The 21,218-nt window shown below is 41.0% G+C and overlaps 1 pseudogene; it reads left to right on the forward strand.

Annotated features, from left to right (window-relative positions):
* Positions 1-14,348: 14,348 nt before the first annotated feature.
* Positions 14,349-14,466, forward strand: LOC126476509 (5S ribosomal RNA; annotated as a pseudogene).
* The last annotated feature ends 6,752 nt before the right edge of the window (positions 14,467-21,218 follow it).

Consider the following 21,218-nt stretch of genomic DNA (forward strand, 5'->3'; position numbering starts at 1 on the left):
CATAAACGGTTAAGGAAATAATGTGAGTAGCACTCGTAGACTGCTTGCAGATGATTTTGTCATATTGTCTTAAAAAGTCATCGGATGATCCCGACGAAATTCACAATGAAAAATATAGGATATCTGTATAGTGCCAAAAGTGGCAGTTGACTCTAAACAATGAAAATTATTGGTTACACGATATACCATCCCAATCTAAAGGCTTTAATTCAGGTGAATTCTAGGGAACTACAATTAGAAATACCTTTAGCTGGAAAGATCATATAGATAATGTTGTTACTTGAGCAAATCGAAGATTACGATTTGTTGTTAGAAAACTGAGAAAATGCAATAGGTCTACAAGAATTGTACTTCTTTTTCTTGAATATTGCTGTGAGATGTGGTATCCGCATCGGATAGTATTCACGAAGGACATCGAAAAAGTTGAATGAAGGCAGCTCGTTTTTTACTAACGAGAAATAGGGGAAAGAGAGCTATGGGTGTGGTAAGTGAATCAATTTTCTTTTTCTGGGAGATCTTCTCGTGAATTTACAATCGCCAACATTCTCCTAAGGGTGTGACAATATTTTTATGGCAAAATAGGGGAAATCAGAACACCCACAGAAACATTTAAGTAACCATTTTTCCCGAGCGCTGTTCGAGAGTGGAACCGTACAGAAATAACTTGAAGGTGGTTCAATGAACCTTCTGCCAGGCTCTTAATTGTGAATATCAGAGTAATCATGGTGATGTAGATGTAAAATCGCAGCAGAAATCATGAAGACGAAATTCTCATGCCCTTCACGAAAAGAAACACAATTGAAACTCTCCAATTAATTTAATAACAAAGTCAATTGAAGTCAGGACAATAGATATCATCCGTACGATGTACAGTGCTGTTACGTCTGGTAGCCCTGCATCTGTGGTCAGTGGCAGTGCATACCACAAATGTACGAAAACAACAGATTGTTCAGCTTTACGATTAAGAAGTACTGAAACAGAAGATGCGATTTCTGGAAAATGTGTAGATGTGATGCATCAGACTCATTTAATCTTTGTGTCAAGCCTGTAAGTTTCCGAAGAATTTTTGATTGAACTCTCTCGTCTGGAATTCGAGTGTAGGAAAAGGGAGAGAAGCAAACGTAGTAGGTGGATATGGATTGGGGCTAAGAAATGAAAGAGGAAGCCGCCTGGTAGAATTTTGCACAGAGCACAACTTAATCATAGCTAACACTTGGTTTAAGAGTCATGAAAGAAGGTTGTATACATGGAAGAACCCTGGAGATACTGAAAGGTATCAGATAGATTATATAATGGTAAGACTGAGATTTAGGAACCAGGTTTTAAATTGTAAGACATTTCCAGGGGCAGATTTGGACTCTGACCACAATCTATTGGTTATGAGCTGTAGATTAAAACTGAAAAAACTGCAAAAAGGTGGGAATTTCGGGAGATGGGACCTGGATAATCTGAAAGAACCAGAGGCTGTACAGAGTTTCTGGGAGAGCATAAGGGAACAATTGACAGCAATGGGGGAAAGAAATACAGTAGAAGAAGAATGGGTAGCTTTGGGGGATGAAGAAGTGACGGCAGCAGAGGATCATGTAGGTAAAAAGACGAGGGCTAGTAGAAATCCTTGGGTAACACAAGGAATATTGAATTTAATTGATGAAAGGAGAAAACATAAAAATGCAATAAATGAACAGGCAAAAAGAAATACAAACGTCTCAAAAATGAGATCGACAGGAAGTGCAAAATGGCTAATCAGGGATGGCTAGAGGACAAATGTAAGGATGTAGAGGCTTATCTCACTAGGGGTAAGATAGATACTGCCTACTGGAAAATTAAAGAGACCTTTGGAGACAAGAGAGCCACTTGTATGAACATCAAGAGCTCAGATGGAAACCCAGTTCTAAGCAAAGAAGGGAAAGCAGAAAGGTGGAAGGGGTACATAGAGGATCTATACAAGGGCGATGTACTTGAGGACAATATTATGGAAATGGAAGAGGATGTAGATGAGGATGAAATGGGAGATACGATACTGCATGAAAGGTTTGACAGAGCACTGAAAGACCTGAGTCAAAACAAGGCCCCCGGAGTAGACAACATTCCATTAGAACTACAGACAGCCTTGGGAGAGCCAGTCCTGACAAAACTCTACCATCTGGTGAGGAAGATGTATGAAACAAGCGAAATACCCTCAGACTTCAAGAAGAATATAATAATTCCAATCCCAAAGAAAGCAGGTGTTGACAGATGTGAAAATTACCGAACAATCAGTTTAATAAGCCACAGCTGCAAAATACTAACACGAATTCTTTACAGACGAATGGAAAAACCAGTAGAAGCCGACCTCGGGGAAGATCAGTTTGGATTTCGTAGAAATACTGGAACACGTGAGGCAATACTGTCCTTATGACTTATCTTAGAAGAAAGATTGAGGGAAGGCAAACCTACGTTTCTAGCATTTGTAGACTTAGAGAAAGCTTTTGACAATGTTGACTGGAATACTCTCTTTCAAATTCTAAAGGTGGCAGGGGTAAAATACAGGGAGCGAAAGGCTATTTACAATTTGTACAGAAACCAGATAGCAGTTATAAGAGTCGAGGGGCATGAAAGGGAGGCAGTGGTTGGGAAGGGAGTGAGACAGGGTTGTAGCCTCTCCCCGATGTTATTCAATCTGTATATTGAGCAAGCAGTAAAGGAAACAAAAGAAAAAGTCGGAATAGGTATTAAAATCCATGGAGAAGAAATAAATACTTTGAGGTTCGCCGATGACATTGTAATTCTGTCAGAGACAGCAAAGGACTTGGAAGAGCAGTTCAATGGAATGGACAGTGTCTTGAGAGGAGTATATAAGATGAACATCAACAAAAGCAAAACGAGGATAATGGAATGTAGTCAAATTAAATTGGGTGATCCTGAGGGAATTAGGTTAGGAAATGAGACACTTAAAGTAGTAAAGGAGTTTTGCTATTTGGGGAGCAAAATAACTGATGATGGTCGAAGTAGAGAGGATATAAAATGAATACTGGCAATGGCTAGGTAAGCGTTTCTGAAGAAGAAAAATTTGTTAACATCGAGTATAGATTTAAGTGTCAGGAAGTCATTTCTGAAAGTATTTGTATGGAGTGTAGCCATGTATGGAAGTGAAACAGGGACGATAAATAGTTTGGACAAGAAGAGAATAGAAGCTTTCGAAATGCGCTGCTACAGATGAATAATGAAGATTAGATGGGTAGATCACATAACTAATGAGGAAGTATTGAACAGAATTGGGGAGAAGAGAAGTTTGTGGCACAACTTGACCAGAAGAAGGGATCAGTTGGTAGGACATGTTCTGAGGCATCAAGGGATCACCAATATAGTATTGGAGGGCAACGTGGAGGGTAAAAATCGTAGAGGGAGGCCAAGAGATGAATACACTAAGCAGATTCAGAAGGATGTAGGTTGCAGTAGGTACTGGAAGATGAAGAACCTTGCACAGGATAGAGTAGCATGGAGAGCTGCATCAAACCAGTCTCAGGACTGAAGACCACAACAACAACAACTCTCTCGTTAAAACCCATAATATTATGTGTAGATTTTCTATGTTAAGAGAAAGTTGTTTTGAATTTTAATTATGATGTAGTAGGTTTGGAAGATGAAGGTCTATTTCTTTAGTATTTCAAGACTGGATTTAGATACAGGAAGAGGAAGTAAATAGGTTATGTTTCTTGAGAGATGACACCTCAGATTGTTCACCACAGTACTTTCGTAATGACGCATGTTGTCCACGTACCTTCTATCATAACACTGATCAGGAAGCTGACATACAGAGTTTGAATCAGGGAAAAGTAGACAGCAGAGCATTTCACTGGGACAGACAGAAAGAATTTTTTTAACATTTTGTGCACACATTCAGTCGTCTTTAGGCACCGTGCAGGGTCTATGAAGAGTTTACTATACAAATTTCAGGTCAAAGAGCACAATTAACTTTGTGAATAAACCATACAACATTTCGGCATACTACAGGAAGAAAGTGAAAAAGTGATAGTAGAATTCAGTCCATACTAGAAGAAGGAGTTATAGAGACTGCAGTCAGTTTATAGAGGGTGTTACAAAAAGGTACGGCCAAACTTCCAGGAAACATTCCTCACACACAAATAAAGAAAAGATGTTATGTGGACATGTGTCCGGAAACGCTTAACTTCCATGTTAGAGCTCATTTTAGTTTCGTCGTCCACCTATGCTCAATGGAGCACGTTATCATGAATTCATACGGGATACTCTACCTGTGCTGCTAGAACATGTGCCTTTACAAGTACGACACAACATGTGGTTCAAGCACATTTCAGTCGAAGTGTTCGTACGCTTCTCAGCAACAGATTCGGTGACCCATGGATTGGTAGAGGCGGACCAATTCCATGGCCTCCACGCTCTCCTGACCTCAACCCTCTTGACTTTCATTTATGGGGGCATTTGAAAGCTCTTGTCTACGCAACCCCGTTACCAAATTTAGAGACTCTTCGTGCTCGTATTGTGGACGGCTCTGATACAATACGCCATTCTCCAGGGCTGCATCAGCGTATCAGGGATTCCATGCGACGGAGGGTGGATGCATGTATCCTCGCTAACGGAGGACATTTTGAACATTTCCTGTAACAAAGTGTTTGAAGTCACGCTGGTACGTTCTGTTGCTGTGTGTTTCCATTCCATGATTAATGTGATTTGAAGAGAAGTAATAAAATGAGCTCTAAGATGGAAAGTAAGCGTTTCCGGATACATGTCCACATAACATATTTCCTTTCTTTGTGTGTGGGGAATGTTTCCTGAAAGTTTGGCCGTACCTTTTTGTAACATCCTGTATAACAGTGCACTGCACACTGTGAAGAGAAGAGATAGCTCGATTAGGCTAGTTCTGGATTCAAGAGAATTTAACTGAATTATTTCAATGGAAACAGAACTCAAACATTACATGAACTTTTGCAAGATTTTTGTGGAGTAGAACTATACTTTCAGTTATGGATCTGTGCGGAAGTTTTTGGCAAATAGAGCTACCTCCAGATTGTAGAAAATACGCTACATTGTTATGTTTCAGAGCGTGCTGTCAGTTTAGTAAATTACAATTCGGCCTGAATGTCTCGTCAGCTGCCTTTATTGATGGACAGAACACTGTATTAGCTCATTATTTGAAAGGAGATATAACACTATACAATGACAATATACTAACAGTAGAAAAATCTTGAGCACAGAATAAGCATGTTTTGAGATGTTTGTTGTACACTTTTGACGATTCTGTAATCACAATAAACGTTCAAAAATTAGTGTCTGAAGATATCAAAGTAAATTTACTCAGACATATGACTCCATCAGAAGCAGACCAGTAAAACTTAATGCAGTTAGGGCAGTTCCCACCCCTACCACAAAACGTCGACTTTCTCTTGCTTTAATAAACTTTTATCGCCTTTTTCTTAACATGAAAATTCTTGCCACTCCTAAATTATGTTCGCTTAGTGTCAGAAACACCATATGACAATGGGATGAACAAGCACAAGTAGAGTTTCAAAGTTTTAAAGGTGCACTTGTTAATTATATGATCCCTGTTTATCCAGATTTATCATGTGTGTTTTGGTTGCCAGCTGATAATAGGTCTTGCCTCACACTTACTCCCAGAATTTGAAGGGAATAGTGTAAATGTATAGAGAAGTGTAGCCTTTCGCAGTCATGATTTGTCTAAATCTGAAATAAATTGTTCTGTTGCTGAGCTGGAAGCATTAGGAAGTATATGAGTATTTTCTTAATTTCGAATCTTCTTATTTGGGAGACATAGAAAAGTTTATATTGCTTGTCAGCATTCTAATTTTTAATGTCATCTAAATTAAATCATGATCGAGTGGAATAATAAGATTTTTATTTACAAGAGTTTAATGTCATCTAAATTAAATCATGATCGAGTGGAATAATAAGATTTTTATTTACAAGAGTTTAATTTCAGCATTGTTCACATTACTGGTACTCAGAATGTTGTAGCTTATAGTTTATTGTGTGCTCCTACTGGTTTCGTCAGAGACACTTCCAAAATAATTTGGAAAAATACTTTATCTTGTTGTGTGTACGCGACAGGTAGTCTTTGAAAACTCTTATTCTTCTTTCTGAGACATTGCTCAGGAACAAACAAAGACTTTATCTGGAAAGATGTGAAACGTAAATGGCACGACAAAACAAACACTGCAGTAACACAATTTTATTTGATACACAAAGATATTCTTTTTGAAAGATGTACAATCAGTGGCTCTCTTTGGGTTATGTGCATACCTGATGAATTTGTAAATAAGCTTATTTGGTACATGAATTTTAGTTGTGCTCACTTCGATTTGAGAAAATTCTTTCATAAATTTCGTACAACTTGTCACTTTAATAATATGCAAAAAAGAATACAGCTAATTTTAGCAAAATGCAAATTGTTTCAGAAAGCCAATCAACCATTACACATCGTACACCATTACATCCTATGATCCCTTCTACACTGAAAGAGTCAGTTGCAGGAGATTTCTTAGGACCCCTTATTAGATCATACGATGGATTCTCATACTTCTGTCGAACTGACTTCTAAATTTGTTTCACTCACTCCTTTACATAAAGCCACTGCAAAAATAGTAACCAAAGCTTCTGCAATAATTTTCTATGAGAAGTTGGTCACCTATTTTTATTTCATTTTATTGGTCACAGTCAAATCTCTAGAATGCATGATGTAAGAAATCAAAAAGCTTGGCGGATTCTCATCGACAACATCAGGCTTTGGACAAAGACATTCGCATCTTTCTGTAGATTCAAATTGTGTTATCACACGATTATACACCATTAATTCCATTACTTCTACTAAAGAACCAATAACCACATGATTGTATCAACGATTTAATATCATTCCCAGCTTCGCAGAAGTGATGTTATAAAGTAGTAGCCGAATTAACCCTGAATAAGATCAAGAAAGCTGCAGAGAGAAGAAAGAAATCACAACATAAAAAGGTAAACATCAAAAGATACACTCTGAACAGAAAATACCAGTACAATATCATCCTTTATCTCGTAAAAACAAGCACCTCAGTCACAAATTCTTCCTTGTGTGCAGTGGTCTTCACAGAATTCTCAACATTGCGCACAACAATTCTGTAGAAACTGAAACTAGTCGGTCACATAAAAGCATAGGACTTCATCACATTATGCTTATCAAACCATATATAGAACAATTTTGTTTACTAATGTTTTATCATGATAAAACAAGCATCATATTTCAACCTTTACTTGCATGGCACATATTCCTGAAATAATTTGTCTTGCACAACATTTTTTTTGTTATTTTGAGTACTAATATTTACTAGTGATTCGATAAGTACCTTATTTTGTGGTGAACTATAGGTATTTTGTGACTAATAGTACTTTCTTTCCCTTTAGATCAGTATTTTAAACATGTGGGAAATCTTAAACGTTTTATTTGCAAAAATAAAGCCAAAGAATTATGGGATATTCACATGCATATTTTTTATACTATTGAAAGAAGGGTTACTTATAGTGAAGATAACTAAAATATGAAATTACCAAAACACCATGACGGAGAATATGGACATGGAATGAGAGAGGGGAAGCACTAATTGAGTTCTGTAATAAATACCTGTTAGTAATAGTGAATATGCTTTTAAAGAATCACAATAGGAGAAGGATGATATGGGAAGATTTCAATTAGCGTATATCATGGTCAAACAGAGATTCCGAAATCAGATACTAGAATGTATGGTATACCCTGGAGCAGATATAGACTCAGATCACAATTTACTAGTGATGAAACGTAGGCTGAAATTTAAGAGATCAGCCAAGAAGAACCAATATGCAAATATGTTGGATGCAGAAGTACTAAGGAATGATGAGATACGCTTGAACTTCTCTAAGGCTGTAAATACAGCAATAAGGAGTAGCTCAATAAGCAGCACAGTTGAAGAGGAATGGACATATCTAAAACGGGAAGTCACAGAAGTTGCAAAAGAAAGCATAGGTACAAAGAACGTAACTCTAAAGAAACCATGAGTAACAGAAGAGCTACTGCAGTTGATCGATAAAAAATGAAGTGAAATGATCGTATGGCATAATTGACTGGGAGGTCAGAGTCGGGTTCGTTCGCCACGTATAAGTCTTATTTAGTCGACTCCACATTGTGCGACTTGCGGTCGATGATGAGAATGAAATGATGATGAGGACAACACAACACCAAGTCCACGAGCGGAGAAAATCTCCAACCCGACCAGAAATCGAAACCGGGCCCAGTGCATGGGAGGCAAGAACGTTACCACCCAGCTAAGCAGGCGGACAGTTGATGGATGAAAGAAGGAAGCAAAACAAACGTTCAGAGAAATTCAGGAATACTGAAATGAAAGTCACTGATGAATGAAAAAACGGGAAGCGCACGGAAGCTAAGTGGCTGCGAAGAACTGGTTGTCGGAAGGTCTGACCCAGCGTACAGGAAGGTCAAAACAACCTTCGGTCAAATTAAAAGCAAGGGTGGTAACATTAAGGCTGCCACGAGAATCCAACTGTTAAGTGCAGAGGAGGCAGCGGATAGGAGTACGTTGAAGGCCGCTGTAAGGGGGAAAACCTGTCTGATGTGATAGAGGAAGAATCAAGACTCGATTTATAAGAGCTAGGGGGTCGAGTATTAGAATTTAAAAGGACTGAGGAGGACTTAAGATAAACTAAGTCACAGGAGATGGATAGTATTCCTTCAGAATTTTTAAAATCGTTGGGTGAAGCGACATCAAAACGATTATTCACGTTGGTCTGTAGAAAGTGTGAGCCTGGTGATATACCATCTGACTTTGCAATCATCCACACAGTTCCGAAGACTTTAAGTGCTGACAAGAGCGAGAATTATCGCACAATCAGCTTAACAACTCATGTATCCAACTTGCTGACACGAATAATGTACAGAAGAATGGTAAAGAAAATTGTGGATGTGCTAGATAATTATCACTATGGCCTTAGGTAAGATGAAAGGCAACAAAGAGGCTGTTCTGACGTTGCAGTTGATGTCTAAGGAAGACCAAAGAAAAGCCAAGACACGTGTATAGGATTTGTCAATCTGGAAAAATCGTTCGACATTGTAAAATGGTGCAAGATGTTCGAAATTCTCAGGAAAATAGAGATAAGCTATAGCGAGAGACAGGTAATATACAACATGTACAACAGCAAAGAGGAAATAATAGGAGTGGACGATCAAGAGCGAAGTGCTGGGATTGAAAAGGGTGTAAAAGAGGGATATAGTCTTTCGCGCCTACTCTTCAATCTGTACATCGAAAAGGCAAGGATGGGAATATAAGAAACTTTCAGGATTTGGATTAAAATTCAAAGTGAAAGGGTATCAATGATACGCTGATGACATTGCTGTCCTGCGCGAAAGTGAAGAAGAATTACAGGGTCTGCTGAATGGAATGAACAATCTAATAAGTATGGGATATGGATTGAGAGTAAATCGAAGAAATCCGAAAGTAATGAGAAGTAGCAGAAAAGAGAACAGCGAGAAACTTAACATTAGGGCTGATGGTCACGAAGTAGATGAAGTTAAGGAATTATACTACCCAGGAAGCATAATAACCAACGATGGACAGAGCAAGGAGGACATCAGAATTAGACTATCACTGGCAAAAAGGGCATTCCTGAGCAAGAGAAGTCAAATAGTATCAAACATAGGCCTTAATTTGAGTAAGACATTTCTGAGAATGTACGTTTGGACAACAGTATTGTATGATGGTGAAACACGAGCTGTGGGAAAACTGGAACTGAAGAGAATCGAAGCATTTGAGATGTGGGGCTACAGACGAATCTTGAAAATTAAGGGGACTGATAAGGTAAGGAATGAGGAGGTTCGGCGCAGAATCAGAGAGGAAAGGAATATGTGCGAAACACTGACAAAGAGAAGGGACAGGGTGACGAAACATCTGTTAAGAGATCAGGGAAAGATTTCCATGTCACTAGAGGGAGCTATAGATGGCAAAAAGTGTAGAGAAGGACAGAAAACGAGGTTTATTTTAGGAAATTTAGAGAACATCAAGTTAATAAAGGAAAGTTAAGAAAGATTAATTGTCGATAAAAAGTTTGAAAAAAGAAGTGTGACAAAGATAACAGAAGGTAATAAAACGTAAATGTGAAGTATAAATTCTGATAAATAGTGTTTGAGAATGAAGAAAAAAAAGAAACAAATTTAATAATCAGCTTTTGTTCAAAGCCATCCTGTGAAAAAGAGGACTTTCATGATATTCCTGGGAAAGTGCACTCAATTCTTATGATGTAAACCATTATTACTTCCTAATCCATGTTTTCGTAGTTATATATTCTTCTGACCTCAAGTGTGTCTATTATCCTTTTGTGTTTACTTCAGCCTCACATCCTGCATTTACCTGTGTTAGCATTTTCTTATTAACGTTTTTTCACGTTATTCTGTATATATATTATAGGTCTCTTTTTGCATGTGTATTACTCTATAGTGTTTTACATGTTTTACTTGTCTTTTTCTCTGTAATTCATTACTGTAGACGTATTATGTTCAGACAAAGATACCACTTCTTCTCGTTTACAGGCATAGGACCCAGCAAAATCTTAATTTATTCTTTTAGATTTCTCGATACACAGTTTTACAGCTTCTACTTCATATCCTATCTGTATAGTAATTGAATTGTTGATGTACACTAATGATGTAAAATGTTACCAGCATGTCACTTTCTTGTACTGCATCACAAATTTTTTGACTAGAAATTGCCATGGATATGTAGCACAAGCAGGGAAGGAACTGTAGACTTTCGAAATTCCACAGTGAACTTTTCAGAATATAACGTCGATTACTTCAATCATTCACTGACTTCGAAACATTTTATTCATTCTATTTGGACTTAGGTTTGATTGAAGCCTGTTATGTGTTTTGGCAGCTTGGTGCTGCTGTGATCTGCAGTCCGAAGACTGGTTTGATTCCGTTCTCATGCTACTCTATAATGTTCAAGACTCTTCATCTCCGAATAACTACTGCAGATTACATCGTTCTGAATCTGCTTACTGTATTCATCTTTTGGTCTCCTTCTACGATTTTTACCACACTTATTTCCAGTACTAAATTGGTGATTCGTTAATGCCTCAGAATGTATCGTATCAAGCGATCCGTTCTTTTGGTCAATCTGTGCCACAAATTTCATGCGTCCCCAATTCTGTTCAGTACTTCCTTATCAGTTACGTGATCTATCCATCTAATCTTCAGCATACTTCTGTAGTACCACAGTTCAAAAGCCTCTGTGTTCTTGTTGTCTACATTGACTATCATTTAGGTTCTTAAAAAAATTATTAAGTTCACCTTGTACTTCTCAGGTTCCTTAATGTAATTTAATAAGTTTCTACTCTGTGTTTTCAGCGGTTTTATAAACTTACTGGTTTTGTTAATCAAGATTGATACTTTTTTAATGTTGCTAATTTCTGTTGTATTTTCTGAATTGGTGATAGTCTAGTTATTACTTAAGAATTTTTATAACTCTGATACTTCTTGGCTTTAAACGTTCATGAAAGTGCTTGCCCTTTGTAGCTCATTGTGCAACCTTGTTACCTTGTTATTGCTAGGTTTTGATACGTGTTTTGAATATTACAGTGCTCCCAGTTACTGCGAGGTCTTGCAGGCGGAGTCCGACGAAAATCACGTCCAGTGCTGGTGATGGGGGCCAGCTCCTGGTTTTGAGGCTTGATTTCAATCTTTCTAAAACATTTGGTGTCTTGCACGAAGTTTGTATTTTTTATTGTGAGCCTTTTGGCGGTATTTAATACACATTTCTCTGTTGGTGCATTAGTGGCCTGAGGACAGGAAATAATTTTCTTTCGTGGAAATAATTATGTTTTTGGAAACTTTCACACCCAGTTCCTCGCTCCCTACCATTCAACGTCCTCTGCTCTTATAGAATTGTAATAGGAAACCTTAGAAACTGCACTGAAAAACAACTCCACTTTCCTGTCAACCTGGAGACGTTTTTACGTGTCTGAACTTGGGCGTTTTGTTACTTTACAACGCGAACATGTATTTATATATTTGTTGACGTATGTCGCTCGTATCAAGAAGCCACCAAAATTAGCAGGCCCTGAAAAAAGCAATAATTAGTGTTAGTACGTAAAGAGAACACGCTATGCAGTAAAATATCACATTAAAATATCATATTAACTGGCAACAACTGCAGTTATTTTAAACTAAGGTAAAGAGGTAAAGTATAATAAGGGCACAAGAAGTTGTTTTCGCGTGATATTGTGTCATCATCTAGTTACATGATGGCTTGCATAAGAATAACCATCCAGCGCATTAGTCTTTAGTAAGTTCAAATGGCTCTGAGCATTATGGGACTTAACATCTGAGGTCATCAGTCCCGTAGAACTTAGAACTACTTAAACCTAACTAACCTAAGGACAGCAAACACATCCATGCCCGAGGCAGGATTCGAACCTGTGACCGTAGCGGTCGCGCGGTTCCAGACTGTAGCGCCTAGAACCGCTCGTCCACCAAGGTCGGCTAAACTGTAAGTATTTCGCAATGACGTAATTTACATGGATAGCTCTGCTAAGGAGGCCATAGCCGCTTTCCTTTCCCACCGCTGTCCAAATGTGCTTGTGTTTTCGACTAAATTTGTAACTATAAACTTCGTCGTTCCTCCCTTTTACGATGACACCTTTAAACATCGCACATGCACTGCTGTGTGAACGGACCGCGAATGTTAGCTTATTTAGTTTCCTGCTTTCCTATAAGTCATACTGAGAAGTGAGCACACGCATTGGGGCGATAAATGACGTTTAGTGCAATACTCACGCCATCTTCTTCGCATATTTTAGTAGCCATCTATGTCCAGTGGTTTTAGGTAGTTATCAGGTTGGAGGCTAATGGTTCGTACGTTTTTATCAGCAGATCGTGTTCCGGTTTCACCGCTGTTTGATATAGGGGTTTTTCAACATACAGCAGTTTAATAGAAACATAGCCGACAGGGTTTAATTATTGGCTGCACATTTTCTTCAGATTAAAATACTGCAACTTTTTTTAGAGTAATAATCACACCATATCAAATTCGCGTAGGTCACAGGTATTATTTATTTTTGCAGTTATCCCATTAATCTGATGGAAGTACCATTAGACTGCACAAAGAAAACTCGATTTTTAAAACTCTGCAAATTATCTTGGACGCCAAATTCGTAGTAGCGCGGGAAACGCTATGCAACGAAATTAAATTACAAGCGGACAATACAGGCACGTTACATCAGCAAACAGCGTATTGGATTAAACGAAAATCCACCGTTTTTCGCAGTTACTCATTTCCACCCTGATACGGAGAAACCAGATTTACGCTTTATATTTGCAGTGCACGTTTTTATACAGGGAAATTTAGTTGATTGACACTTTTTATTGCAAAGGATTAGGTTTAATGCGGCAGTTCTGTAAGCCTGATGAGTTAATGAGATGTGCTATATCACAATGGAATTTAATAACGTTCGCCTACCTCTTTCTTCTAAACACCGGTTTTACACGAAATTTCCATCTGCTCAATACACTAAACCTTTGCGGATACTAGCTATTGTATCAACATATATCAGCAGATCTATCGATGTGCTCGTACAGGGAATTTGTCAAGAAATTGTCTTGTTTGTTAATCCTACTGTGTTACACACACTGAGGTGACATGGGATACCTCTTAACATCGTGTCGAACCTCCTTTACCTGTCGTAGTGCAGCAACGAGACGTGGAAAGGATTCAAAAAGTCGTTGGTAGTCCCCTGCAGAAATACTGAGCCATGTCGCCCCTATAGCCGTCTACAATTGCGGGTTAATGCTGCCGGTACAGAATTTTGTACTCGAACTGTTCTCTCGATTACGTCCCATGAATCTCGATGGCTGGCCACCTCATTCGCTCGAATTGTCCAGAATGTTTTCGGAATAATTGCGAACAATTATGGCATGGTGACATGGCGCATTGTCGTCCATGCAAATTTCGTAGTTGCTTGGGTACATGACTACTACAAATGGCTGCATATCATCTCCAAGTAACTGAACTTAACCAATGATGGGTTCAGTTGGACCAGAGGATCCAGTCCATTCCATGTAATCCCAGTCCCAGTCCACACCATTATCGAGCAACCACCACCTTGCACAGTGCCTTCTTGACAACTTGTGTCCATGGCTTTGTGGGGTCTGCGCCACACTCGAACCCAAACATCCGCTCCTCTTACCTACTTAGACCGGGACTCATCAGATGTGGTGTTAGACAAACACACTCGCGTCGACCGTCTGGTGCCATTGCCCGCTAACGCCAAAATTCGTCACTCTGTACTTATTGATTGGCAACAGCCTTGCCACAGTGGTAACACCGGTTCCCGTCAGATCACCGAAGTTATGCGCTGTCGGGCGTGGTCAGCACTTGGATGGGTATCCATTCAGGCCGCCATGCGCTGTTGCCATTTTTTGGGGTGCACTCAGCCTCGTGATGCCAATTGAGGAGCTACTCGACCGAATAGTAGCGGCTTCGGTCCAGAATACCATCATAACGACCGGGAGAGCGGTGTGCTGACCCCACGCCCCTCCTGTCCGCATCCTCCACTGAGGATGACACGGCGGTCGGATGGTCCCGGTAGGCCACTCGTGGCCTGAAGACGGAGTGCTGTCCTTATTGATATGTTCGTCTTACGTCCAGTATTGATTTCTGCGGTTATTTCAATCTGTTAGCACTGACAGCGCTGACGTGGCTGTTCTTGGTCGCTAAGTGAAGGCCATCTGCCACTGAGTTGTTCGTGGCCTAAAATGCCTGAAATTTGGTACTCTCGGCGTACTTTTGACACTGTGGATCTAGAATAGTGGATTCCCTAACGATCTCCTAAACGGAATGTCCCGTGTCTAGCTGCAGCTACCATTCTGCATCCGTGGTATTAATTCCCGCCTTGTGGCCATAATCATGTCGGAAACCTTTTCACATGAATCATCTGAGTACAAATGACAACAGCACCAATGCACTGCCCTTTTATACATCGTGTACGCAATACTATCACCGTCTGTACGCGGACATCGCGCTGTCACATCACTTCTGTTTCCTCAGTGTCCACAGAAGATCCAGACCACTACGATCGCCGTCTACCATGAAAAAGAATACCACAAGGTGTAGTAGAGCACGTGGCGCGGTAATGAAATTACCCGTTGTGCAAACCTGACAGACGATGGTAACTTTCTCATGATGAGTCACTACCAGGTACCCTAGCTCGATGAAACTTGGACCAAGCATGGAAAGAACTGCTGCAGTATAGAACAAAAAGTAACTGAAAAAAATACGCAATGAGACGAACAGAAATAACGCTTTATTCACAGGAAATAATTACCCTGAAGTCACCGTGATCTATGATGGTCCCCTGGATAGTCATTGGTGCATTCGGACGTGTTACAACCTCTCCCCACAGTATCTCACACGTGTCCAATGGGATTTAAGACAGAGAAATGGGCAGGCGCGTCCATTCGCCAAGTACCCTGTACGATGCAGTCTCCCGTTATCAACCACAAAAAGGAATTCCTGGGCAAATGCATCCATGAGCTGACGCACATGGGGAGAAGTAGCAGTGTCACGGAACAGTTGCCTGGTGACAGCAAGGTTTCTAAGGATGTGGAGGTCAGCACAGCCTTGCAAAATTTTGTCTCCCCAATTCATGGCACCTGGACCACCAACACCATCATGTCCTGATAATGCTGGACGTTGGGCCTTACCCACTCGTCGCGAATAGGGTGCCTAGCTTACGCTGCGTTCTCGGAATGCTATACAACAACTCAAGCAAATAACATTAGTAGTTTTATTTCTGTAAAACAGACTGACAATACTTGACTTGGAGATTTACAAGTAGTAGTCGCAAACGAAGGGTACATGCAAACACTTACGTTCGTCACTATAGACAAGTCCAAACAAGCAACTATTACGGATCGCTTCTAGTCGTTCTTGTAGTCGCTCCGTGAATACGTTCCACTTATGTCCGTATACTGAAATGATAATTAAATAGACACCGTAGCTGCAAGCAGGCGTTGATCTACTTCGTTGGGGACATTATCGGCATAGTATTATCGGCAAACATCTATTAGGTGCACTACGAATGTAGTGGTGTGGACATGTTGGGAATGTGGGCCTCACGGGGCACGTGCAAGGGATAAGTTCCTGCAGCCGCACTATCCTCTGTGCTCTCGGTGGCTCAGACGGATAGAGCGTCTGCTATGTAAGCAGGAGATCCCGGGTTCGAGTCCCGGTCGTGTCACACATTTTCAACATGTCCCCAATGAAGTACATCAACGCCTGTTTGCAGCTACGGTGTCAAATTTAATTATCATTTCATTTCTAGCAAAGCTGCATGGTCATCTACAGTAACTGTTCTTTCGGGAACAGATACTACCGTCACATCTGCGTATACTGAGGCGATTTGAGCAGTCGAGGCTGGCAGGAGTAGCGTTTATATTCACTTCAGTTTGAGGACGCCCCTGTCGTGGTGCAGTCCTATTCGCGCACCGTTGGCTGACGACGTTTCACCGCCTTCTCTGTTGTTGCGTTCTACGACTTCGTTCCTGCGCTTGTGGTTACGCCAGAGCACTGGACGTGCCCTCATATGGCGAGAGTTGAGAACACACATTGTTTTCAGGAACATTGTCGAAAGTGATTCTTTGTTGGTGTAGGTGTTATCGTGTGCGAAGGCATAATGTTGAACACCTTACACGAAATTGTCAACTTTTTTTTCTTTTTTTTTTTTTTTTGACGCTGTACTCCTTCCTTAAGGGCATCTTTCCAGGGGTGGATTCGGCTCTGATTTAATTTTTACGGACGACAAATCTGCCAACACATCGAACAGCGCTGGCAGAGGAGGTCTTGGAACGAGAGGATATTCGGCCATGGACTATCCTGCCCACTCTTCCGAATTAAATCCCATTGGACACGTGTGAGATGCACTGAGGAGACTTCGGAGCATGGCCACATCCACCAGCGTCCATCCAGCAAAACTTCTTGCTAACTTTGTGGCTGGTATGGGAGCACGTTGCAGCCTGTACTGCCGTATGTGCTGAACACACACGTTATTAAGAAGCACTTCCCGTCTGTTGTAATTTCCTGGGGGCGATCACAGATTAAACTGATGGTACAAATGGCTCTAAGCACTAAGGGACTTAACATCTGAGGTCATCTGTCTCCTAGACTTAGAACTACTTAAACCTAACTAACCTAACACACACATCCATGTCCGTGGCAGGATTCGAACCTGCGACCGTAGCAGCAGCGCGGTTCCGGACTGAAGCTCCTAGAACCGCTCGGCCACAGCGGCTGGCTCAGGTCAAGGTGACTGTCATTTCCGTTCGTCTCATTGCGTATTACTTTCGGTCCCTCCTGTTCTATCCTGTTGCATTTCTTTCTAAGCCTGATCCAAATTTCATCGCGCTAAGTTACTTGGTGTTCAGACATGATGCAAAAGATGTGCGCACAAGTGTACATAAGTGAAGTAGATACGTAGATGCGCGTCGGGAATCATTGTAGCGACGACAGGGGCCACAAATACAGAAATCCACTAATATATAGCGACTTTAACCCGCTGCCTCGGAACAAGCAGCTCGGAAACAGGGAATGTGGCCGACTGTTCTTATGTTATTGTGCTAAGTATGTTTGGAACTGGCTGAAGTCCACTGGAACCACGAGCAGGTGACGGGTTATTGGACGCCAACGCCTCATCACGATACGTGAAGGTAGGAGGCTCTATGACGTTGTAAGGTGATCTGTCACACATGTGGCGGGTGCAAAAAATAGTTGTGCAGCACATTGTTCAGCTCCGCAGCCGAGGACCCCTACTCGTAGTCACATTAACAGTTACGATTGAGAGGGGCGCAAGAGTATCATCATTGGCCGTTGACAGGTGGAAACGTGCGACCTGATCGGAAGAACAATTTTTCTTGCTATATCCTCTTCTTATTCTACTGAGTACTGTGCACGGTAACGGGTAATAACAGTAAAAATTTGTACTGAATTCTCCTTCCATCATTTTAACTTAGCCCCAGGCAGTGGCGTGAACAGTTACGTAAACTACTCCAGAGTACTTGTAGCCGGCAACCACGCTATTACTCTGAGCTAGGGACACCACCACGTAATTGCCAAGTGAGAGATGCCAACTTCCTGCCACAAACCTGCCATTGAGAGGACCGCGTGTAGTTGTCTGAGATACCCAAGAGGGTCGGCGGGGTAGCGGCCGCAACAGCTGATGTCCCTTATGCTTGCCAGCTTCCTTATCGTCTGGACGTGTCCACCCATCCTTCCTATTGAGGACAAAATGCTCTTTCCGTACCATGTGCGGCTCACCCTGCGGCCGTAGCCCGCTTTCGCGGATATGGTACCCCTAAGTGGTAGTTCTTGGGTACAAAACCCATTTTTCCCTGAATCCTGGCATTTCTCATTTTACCTGTAGAAAAATCACCCCCGATGCCCACCTTCCTGACACGTGCAAACTGTAAAAGACATGTAAAACTGATTTTGTGGTCCCATCTGGACTGTACGAATTCTTATGCACGCTTCTTGGTCTAGGAAATGCTCCTGCCACTTTTCTAAGTTTTCCGACTTGTTATTGAGAGGTTTAAAACCCACTATGTGCCTTGTGTATCTCGACAACATGATAACTTTAGCAAAAACAATGGAAGAGCCTGCTGTACGATTAAGAAACGTATCGTCTAGATGAACACTTGAGTTTAAAACTAGAAAAATGTTCTTTTGCACATCATTAGTTCTGACAGAGTTAAGCCAGATGCTAGGCTAACTGAGGCAGTAGATAATATTCCTACCCCAAGAAATGTTAAAGAATTACAGTCTTTCCTAGGTTTAGCCAACTATTATAGGAATTTTGTGCAGGATTACGCTACAATAGCAAAGCCAATAACAAAATTTCTAAAGAAATATGCAGTAGCTGAATGGACAGACGAGTGCGAAGCAGAAATGAGGGAAATTAAAGAAATGTTGACTAGCTCACCTTTACTGATATATCAAGATTTCGAAAAACCTTTCATTCTTTCGATGGAAGCATCAGACTATACTGTCGGAGCTGTTTTAATTCAGGAATGTAACGGTAGGAAAGACTAATTGGTTACGCCTCCAGACGAATGAACTCAGCGGAAATTAATTAAAATACTACCTAGAAGGAACTGCTAGCCCTCATCTTTGGAGTAGATTACTTTAAGTGTTGTTCGTGTGGGCGTCAGTTTACCGTGGTTACAGACCACGCTGCTTTAGTGTGGATGCTAAGTTTAAAAGACCCCAATACTCGCTTGACTAGATGGGCATTAAAATTATCAGAATATGATGACACAATTAAGCCTAGGTCTGGCCGCCTGCATAGCAATGTCGACCGCCTCAGCAGATGGGTTAGAGTTGCTCAGGCAGATGATGTTTCCATAGAAGAATCGAAAGAATAGCAAGAGATAGATGTAGAAGTAGTAACGCCTAAGGAATTGCAACAAAGAGCAAGAGGACAGTGTCATGACATTTTACAGGCCCGTCATAATGGTCGACGAGCCAAATTACTGGTCGAGAGGTCGACGAACCGACGTTAGGAAATTTATACGAAATTGTCTATAGGGAACCTTCACCAAAGACCAACTTCCTTCACAAACATTACCAGAAGCATAGAAATCAGTTCAAAGTGGGGCCTTGGATATCTGCAGCTCATTTCCATAAAGCACCAAGAATAATAAATATACATTGTCAATTATTGATCACTTTTCAAGGTACTTAATTTTGATATCATTTGCGGGTATGACCGCTGAAACTGTTGCTTGCGCCTTTGTCAGTCACTTGGTACTGCCGTTCGGAAGTCCCGACCAATGCTCAGATTTTAGTTGGCACTGTCTGCTCAATTTTGCAGAATGTTATGAATCAAGAAATGGCTAACTACGCCCTTCCTCCCTAAATCCAATAGGCGTCTAGAGCGAGTGCACAAAAGAATACTATTGTATTACGTACAGAAGACCCAGCTAGACTGCGACAGATACGTAGAGTTTGTCACCTCATTTTACAAAAATCGTGTCCATGAGGCAACGGGGTACCCCATACGAAACAGTCTATGCAGGAGCCTTCATACCCTATGGGATATCAAACGGATACTCACTGCTTCGCAGGAACATGTGGCGAGCATTGCAGACGCAGTACCACTTCATCGCGTTAAACAAGTTCAGTTTTATGCGGGTGGCACCATACTAAAAACAGTGCTTGGACTCCTGATCAGATTGATGCTGATCATTGGGACAACAAACTTTGAGATTCTCGCACGCCAATATGTACGTCTTGAACATATTAAAGATAATCCTCTATCGACCGCCCAACAAATTCGTGACGTAGTCGCCAAACTAGTACACAACTACGAAGAATTATACTTGTTACGATCAGGGAGCACGGTACGTGCACAAATATCATTACCCATTACTTGTACCAGCTGCGAACTTGAGTGTTACCACTTACATCCATTCCCAGATGCCTAGGCCGTGCGGTTAAAGGCGCTGCAGTCTGGAACCGCAAGACCGCTACGGTCGCAGGTTCGAATCCTGTCTCGGGCATGGATGTTTGTGATGTCCTTAGGTTAGTTAGGTTTAACTAGTTCTAAGTTCTAGGGGACTAATGGCCTCAGCAGTTGAGTCCCATAGTGCTCAGAGTCATTTGAACCATTTGAACAAGATGCCTAGCCTACAATTGAAAAACACGTACCCTGGCAAACAAATGACGTTCTAACAATTAGTAAAGATCGTCAAACGCACGCTACCATGCATCTCAATAACCTTCAGTCTTGTCCACATGCGAATTATTACATATGTCCTACTTTATCACTCGACACTAGGATAAGGAGCTGAAAACTTTTACTTTTTCTAGAGGAAACTGCCACCCCTCTTTGTCGTCGCATTGTTTTGGTAATGCATGGACCTTGGTTCGCCCCTGTTGGCAATACTCTAATACAGTCCATACATCAACCCACTCATATTTTTAACCACCGCATGGCTATGTCCCAGACCTATCACATTGCCTGAACAATTACCTGAATTTATCTATCTCGGAGCCAGTTCTTAGTGTCTGTAAAAGATCTAATCAAGGAACACGGGCAAATTACTCTTGATCGCACTACTGCGCACGTTTCTGAATGGCACACTCAGGGTTATTCCAATCGAGTGGTCACTCCAA

The sequence above is a fragment of the Schistocerca serialis genome, chromosome 4 (assembly GCF_023864345.2).
Source record: "Schistocerca serialis cubense isolate TAMUIC-IGC-003099 chromosome 4, iqSchSeri2.2, whole genome shotgun sequence".
NCBI classification, from domain to species: Eukaryota; Metazoa; Arthropoda; class Insecta; order Orthoptera; family Acrididae; genus Schistocerca; species Schistocerca serialis.